This window comes from Pelodiscus sinensis, chromosome 5 (genome assembly GCF_049634645.1).
Source record: "Pelodiscus sinensis isolate JC-2024 chromosome 5, ASM4963464v1, whole genome shotgun sequence".
NCBI lineage: Eukaryota > Metazoa > Chordata > Testudines > Trionychidae > Pelodiscus > Pelodiscus sinensis.
Genome location: NC_134715.1, coordinates 80,347,927 through 80,355,226, shown reverse-complemented (window position 1 = coordinate 80,355,226; position 7,300 = coordinate 80,347,927). Strand labels below are relative to the sequence as shown.

Sequence of the window (7,300 nt, the reverse complement as noted above, 5' to 3'; positions counted from 1 at the left end):
CTATGTACATTTTATGTGCATGTACTTCCTTATGATGTATAATGAGGGCCTGATAGGTTCTTTTTCCCCCTCTTGTTGCTGAATAAAAATATCCAAAAATGACACAACCGGAGAAACAGTAAAATGACTATACACAGCATGCAGAAATATGCACAAATTAAACATGTTGAAAAGATTATTCTCTTTAATCTTTTATTTATCGTTTTATGCATGACTTATGAGAAAAGTTAAAAAAATAAACTTAAATATGAACTTTAAACCTATGTCTCGATTGCGGTCTAAATAAAAATTACTTCTCATACCTGATGACTGATATTAGATCGTATTAGTATGCCATACGACAGTGTTCTCCAACTAGTAGATCAGGATCTACCAGCAGATCTTGAAGCCTCTGACAGGTGATCTTCACTGGTTTAGCCAAGAAGCTATCAAGCGCTGGTACTTCAGCTGCCCCTCCACCTGCTGTCATGCTGCTTTTGCCTTGGAACTGCACCCCTAGGAGCTCCTGCTTGCTGTGCAGGGTGTGAGAGGGAGAAGGGTGTGTGTGCTGTCAGGGTGTCCCTCCTCCCCCCACTATTGTACCCTGTTCCAACATAGGGAAAAGGGGATGGAGGGAGCTTGGCAATGTAAATCTGTCACTTTCACACATTGTGTGTGTCTCAGTCATTCTCACAAACACCAGTTGTCCTTCAACCTCAACTCCTGACCAAACACATACTGTTGTTGTTACTACTTTTACTACTTGCAAAACGTGTTTATATTTGGTTTTTGACTGATCTGTGCATTTTATAATTTTGATTTCTCTCATGTTTAAATTTAATTCTTTGAGTAGTGAGTTCTCAAATGCCTAATCTGTCATGGCTGAAGTATTTATTCCTATGGTAACTGCTGCTCCTGGAAGGGGCTGGCATGTCCCTGCAGCCCCTAAGAAAGGTAGAACTGGGGGAGGGAGGGGGGGCTCCACAAGGGTATTTGGGTCTGAGGTAGATCTTACATTGCACTTAAATTAAAAAAGTGATCTTGTGGTTAAAGAAGTTGGAGAGCATTGCCATAGAAGCTTACCTGAACTAAAAATCTAAAAAGTGTTTTATATCTTTTATACAAACCCACACAAGTAAAAAGAGCAATTTTTCCTCCTTTTTGGACACTTATAATGCAGTTAGATAAGTGGTTTCTAACCTTTTTAACCACAAATTCCACAAGAATGTAAGTGGAATCCAAGATCAATCTGAAACTCACATACTCTTGGCCTGCCTCCTTCTCTACTCCTTTTCTGAGACCCTGCACCTGCCCCACCTTTTCTCCAAGGCCCTACTCTTCTCCCTCCCTTTTCCTTCCTCCATCCTCACTCTCTTTCACCGAGTTGGGGCTGCAGGACAGTGTAGACTCTGGTCTTGGGCAAAGGAATCTAGAGTCTGAGAGAGGCTCCTGGCTGAGGCTGGGGGAGCGCGTTTGGGTACAGGAGGGGGCTCATGAGTGGAAGCTGGAGTGTCGGAGGGGGTACAGAGCTTGGGCGGGGCATCAGGACGTGGGAGCTGGTTGGTCACTGCTTCCCACTGGAGGCTTCTGGGTCCTAATGACAAAAAAACCAAAAGAATTATTGAACCCCCTAATAAAGAACTACAGTATCAAGAACACACTTCCCAGCATGCATTGCCATCAGATTATGCGCCCTAGTGTGAGCGCTTCCCTCCACGGTAGACGTCAAGACCACTGAAACTACCAATCCCACCATGCGCTGCTCGCAAGAGTGGCTGGAACGCGCATGCTTGCGCATAGCATGCCGGGATTTGTAGTCCTGGTTTTCTTTGAGGCCCTGGTTAGATTTAGCCGTTCCAGGTTTCCCGCCAGGAATGAAGTGAGCGGAAGAGCTTGAAGGAAAGGCGCCTTTCTGGCTTTCAGTCACGTGCCCTTATGCCGGCCGCGGGGGGGAGCAGCGCAGAAGAGCATCTTCGGCGCAGGTTACCAAGTAACGGTGTGTATCAGTCCGCGCCGCCCCGCCTCCGCGCACAGAAGCGAACCAAAATGGCGGCGAAGGTGGCCGTTGAGGATTGTGTGTGAGGGTCCCTGCCCCCCACCCCAGCACCCAGCGGGCTCGGTCATTGCCGCTGGGCGGGAGGCCCACGGTGGCGGAGCTGCTGCCAAGGTAACACGGCTGGCCCGTCAGGGCCTGGGAGCCCGAGCTGGCGGGCGGCGGCAGGGCTGGGGGAGCGCTCCAGTCGCAGTTACACAGAGCGATCCCTCCCCTGGGGAGCCCCCGCCACTTATCCCGGCGCTGCTGCCGCCGCATTGCCCGCCCCCTTTCTCCCGGGCTGGCGCCTGTGTAGAGCCCTTTGGCCTTGGCAGCGCGCTCGGCCGGGCCCAGCCCCCGCAGGAGAAGGGGGAGCAGCGTGGCACGCGCCTTGAACGGCCCCCGGCGCTGCGCCCCGGAGGTCTCTTCCCGGCGCCCCAAGGTGCCCGGCGGCGGTGGGGGAGGGTCTGTTGATCGCTTCTCCAAGGAGACGCTGCGCGTTCATGGGCAACGGCCGCCCGACGCTCCCCTGCCAGCAGCCCTTGGCGCGGGGCCCGCCCGCCGGCTTTGCCGCTGGGAAAGAAGCGGGTCCGCCCCCCGCTAACCGTCTCCCCTTCCCACCTTGCAGCGTGACCCACCCGAGAGGCTTCTTCCATCCCCGCTGGCGGCCGCAGGAGGCGGCGAGGGCAGGAACTTCGCTGTGGTAGAGTCTCGGAGCGGCTGAAGGGCAGGTTGGTCCTGGGTCACGTTGCTTGGGGATAGAGTAGCGATCAGAATGAAAATGGACCTCGGCTGGGGCCCTTCATGTGGCTGGTCACCCGGTGTTGAGTGTGTGTTAAAGGCCTCTTCTTGCAGTGGAGGGGGCGGGGGGGAGGGTCTCAGTATCACCGTTAAAGTAGCTTTCCTGCCACAGTTTTTTTTTGTCTGCAGTTTTGACACTCACGTGAGGATTATGACTATTAGCTGAAAAAGATGAGAGCTATTTCTCTGGGGATTTGTTTGTTTAAATCGTTGTTGGTAACACTGTGTAACTATCCCCATAACAGAAGGGGGAGAGAGCATTTAAAAATAGAATATGATTAGTAGGGGTATTCTTGAGGTTTGTGGTACCTGAAATTGCTTTCAATTCAATTTTAAATTTGTTAAAATCTTTTTTTTTTCAGTAGAGCTTGGCGCATATACAATATTGGTATTCGCATCCACAAAAATGATCCAGGGATATCTGCATCTACAGATATCACATGTATAAAGTGAATATCTGCAAATTTGTAGGATTCTAGATACGAAATTTGAATCTGTATCCAAAAAAATAAGCCATAGATGTCCTTGTCCCCATCTGCAGACGTAGATATAAAGTGGTTATCGATGCTTTGTAGGGCTCTAGATTTCAGAATGTTGGATTTGAAGATTTGTGCAAAATATTTGATTTCCATCAGTCAAAAATATTGTATATTCGGAGCATTTACAGCTCAAAAGCATACTTAAAAAATTTGACAGAACTGATTCATAATTTGACCCAATCATACATGAAATTTATAAGTACAGGCAGTCCCCGGGTTACGTACAAGATAGGGACTGTAGGTTTGTTCTTAAGTTGAATCTGTATGTAAGTCGGAACTGGCGTCAGCCGCTGCTGAAACTGATCAGTTTCAACCGCGGCTGAATCTGGACGCCAGTTCTGACTTACATACAGATTCAACTTAAGAAACCCAGGCGTCCCCAAGTCAGCTGCTGCTGAAACTGATCAGCAGCTGATTCCAGGAAGCCTGGGGCAGAGCAACTCTGCCTCGGGCTTCCTGTAGTCAGCCGCTAGTCAGTTTCAGCAGCGGCTGACTTGGGGACGCCTTGAGCACAGCAGCTGGGGTGCTGCTGGGTTGCTCCAGTAGCGCGGCTCCTCGGTGCTACTGGAGCAACCCAGCAGCACCCCAGCTGCTCTGCCCCAGGCGTCCTGATTCAGCCGCTGCTGAAACTGACCAGCAGCAGCTGAATCAGGACGCCTGGGGCAGAGCAGCTGGGGTGCTGCCGGGTTGGTCTGGAGCGGCGCTGCGGGACCAACCCAGCAGCCCCCAGCTGCTCTACCCCAGGGGTAGGCAAGAAAAGCCTGGTCTTCTGGGGGGGGCATTAGCTGCACCCCCCCCAGCAGACCAGGGAGACGGGGGTGGCGGGACCGCCCAAGTCCTCCACGGCTTTGCTCCGTCTCCCTGGTCTGCTGACTTGGGAGACGCGGAGCAAAGCCGCAGAGCACGCGGGCAGCGGGGCAGCCCGGGCAGCCCAGGACAGTCCTCCAAGGCTTTGCTCCCCGTCTCCCTGGTCTGCTGGTCGGGAGACGGGGAGCAAAGCCGCGGAGCACGCCTGCAGGGGGGACAGCTCAAGCGCGCCCGGGCTGTCCCGCTGCGGGTGTGCTCCAAGGCTTTGCTCCCCGTCTCCCTGCAGACCAGGGAGACGGGGAGCAGCTTTTCTTGCCCCGGAGGATGGGGGCGGCGGACTGCGGCGCATCTGGGCGGATTAGTCGGATCCGCGTAACTCGGGGAATGCCTGTATACCAACAAAAGGCCTCTTAAAATAAAAGGTTACATCTTTGCATTGCTTTGCTTTAGTGCCAAATGTTTGTGCTTTTATGCAATTTGGTCATCCCCAATACACCTAATAAGGTCAGCAGTTTTGATATTGTGCTTACTTATATAATACAAAATTGATGTTATGCATCATTAGTGCAAGTTATGGTAAAATGACTTGGCTTTCTGGGACTACTTGATAAAAATGAATGAGTGCATTCTCAACTTGCAATTTTTGAGAATTTTTTTTAATTTGCTTAACAAGCTGTTTTTCTGATAGAGTATCCACTAATTTAATGGCCTTGAATATCTTTTCTTCTAAAACCTGTAGAGGATAAGAATTATTTTCTTATTTGTTGTTAGTGTTTATAAGGGAGATACAGTATTGACTAATGGAAAATGGTGAAACTAACTATATGCAGTAGGAACATTACATAGTGATTAATTGAATAGTCGTGTAATTTCACAAAATATTATCGGTTACATGACTATTTGATCGTCCCTAGGGCTGGGGCCGGCAGCCAGTGAGATTCCAGCCTCTCTATCAGAGGCAGCAACCTGAGGTTGCAGGTGGGAGCGAATCTGAGGGGAGCCGGTTAAAAACGGGCTACCTGAGCAAACCAGCTCCCACCTGCCACCTCTGTCCACAAAGGGTCTGATCTCCTGGTGAACAGAATCTGCTTTGACATCCCACCGAGCAGCCTCTGTCCGCAGCAAGACTAGGCCCATTGTGGACAGAGCTGCTCCATGGCAGCAGCCCTTGCCCCCTCCCCTGCTGCTGCCTCTGATAGGAGGCATGGAGGGAGAGCCAACTTAAAAACCAGTTCCCCACACGTATCGCCTCCTGCCTTTCCTCTTGGCGCTGCTGCCTCATACAGAAAGGCAGTGTGTATTGGCTTCTGCCTGCCCCCTCAACCAATGCTTTGCTGCCTTTGTATCTGAGGCAGCAGCGCTGGGGTAGGGAGGACAGGCAACTCTGCAAATCTGGTGCTCGTGGAGAGCTGGCTTAAAAGCTGGCCCCCCATTGCACTGGCTCCCGTCCCACCCCTCACGCCGCTGCCACTGATACAGAGGCAGCAGGAGCCGGGTAGTGCATGCATTTGGTAAGATTAACCTATAAACCGAGGCTTATCCGTTAATTGTTTACTTTACTTCATGTTGACATCCCTAATATACAAAAAGTGTCACCGAAAACCAGAGAAAATAAACACAAAAGATGTTAGTTGGGCTGTTTACTTAAATTAGTATTAAATATTGTGACTGTTGTAGGCATGAATTTTTCAGACATGTGTTTTTACTGATATGATGGGTAAGGTTAACCGGTTAACTGATTACACAGTATTTTACATCTCTGTGTGTGTATGTGTGTGTGTGTGTGTATGAATGTATTTCTTGTGTATGTGTGTATGTATTTCTTAGTTGATAGTAATGACTGCTGAAGGTTCACATAGTGTTAACATCCTATCTTTCAGTGTTCTGTCTAACTTTTTTATATCCTTGTGTGGAAATAATTTTACGTGCGCCAATATGGAGATAATCTGGGGTGGGATGGTTGAGGGGTTAAGAGTGTGGAAAGGGATTGGGGGAGGTGAGGGCTCTGGCTTGGGTTGCAGGCTTTGGGATGGGGCTGGAGATGAGTAGTTTGAGTGTGGGAGGGAGGCTTAGGACAGGGACAGAGGGTTGGGGTGCAGGATCTGGGATGGGGGGGTTTGGGTACAGACTCCCTCAGGAGAGACGACTACTCCTGATCCTCTCTCACTGAAGTAACTCCGGGGTCTGGTGAATGGTGCCTCTCTGCTAGCTGTGGCTGTTCTGGTGAGGCTGGGTAGTAGGGAATCTGTGCTTTGTGGATGACGGGGGTGGGGTGGGCGTAAACTTTGAGAAGATGTCTTTCTGCTGGCTGTGGCAGCCCTGAACCAGTGCTTGGAGCTTATTAGGCAGCTGTCTGGCCATACAGCTTGAAGGGAACCCTACCATCTTGTAAGATTACTTTCTATTGAGGCTAATTGATGAAAATACAAAGAGAGAGTAATAGAGGACAGCAGAACATGCATAAGAAAATCTCTTGCATCCTTATCCCCACTCTGCTCCTGTACCCTATCTCCTTCCCAGACCTTCCTACCCCTCAGCCCACTCATGTACCCTGCCTCCTGCCCAGGCCCTGCACTCCTACTCCCAGCCTACTTCTGAGTACTGAACCCCTCATTTTTTACCCTACCCCACAAAATTTATTCTTCTGGGGTCCAGGACTAGTAGATCAGGTCAAGAGGACTCTTTTGCTTTTTACTTGTATGTGACCCCCAAATGATGTTTCTCTGGGTCAGTGAAACTTTTGGCACTCCAACATAACTGTGTGTAAATCATGCAAGAATATTAATAAAATTAGTTTTCATATGATACTTTACAAAATACTCTGGGCAAATACAACATTGTGTTTTGTATATGTTGTCAGGCCTGACAACAGTTTTAGCTAGACAGGGGCTTTGAGGGGCTTGTAGAATCACAGGTACCTCCGCTATCAAAAAGATTGTCAAAGATCGTTTTGCTTACAAACCTTGTAGTGTAATTGTCTTCTACAGTAATATATGTTTGTTGTTTTAATTTTGTTTTGTAAATCCGCTTAGCTATGCAGTTGTGCCTAGGCAGAGGTGAACTAAGGGATTTGTTTATACATAGTTGTACTGCTTTTTAACTATATCAACAAAAGTGAAAGTGGCACCACACCTACATGTGG

At 49.4% G+C, this 7,300-nt stretch overlaps 1 protein-coding gene across 11 annotated transcripts in view; it reads left to right on the top strand.

Annotated features, from left to right (window-relative positions):
• Nucleotides 1–1,832: 1,832 nt before the first annotated feature.
• The window catches only part of PCM1 (pericentriolar material 1), an 86,459-nt gene continuing 80,991 nt past the window's right edge, over nucleotides 1,833–7,300 (top strand). For 9 of the 11 annotated variants that reach the window (XM_075931162.1, XM_075931161.1, XM_075931160.1 and 6 more), the window contains exons 1-2: nucleotides 1,987–2,146; nucleotides 2,640–2,742. The gene's annotated coding sequence lies outside the window, so the exon portion shown is untranslated. The other 2 variants (XM_075931153.1, XM_075931154.1) reach the window with 2 other exon arrangements.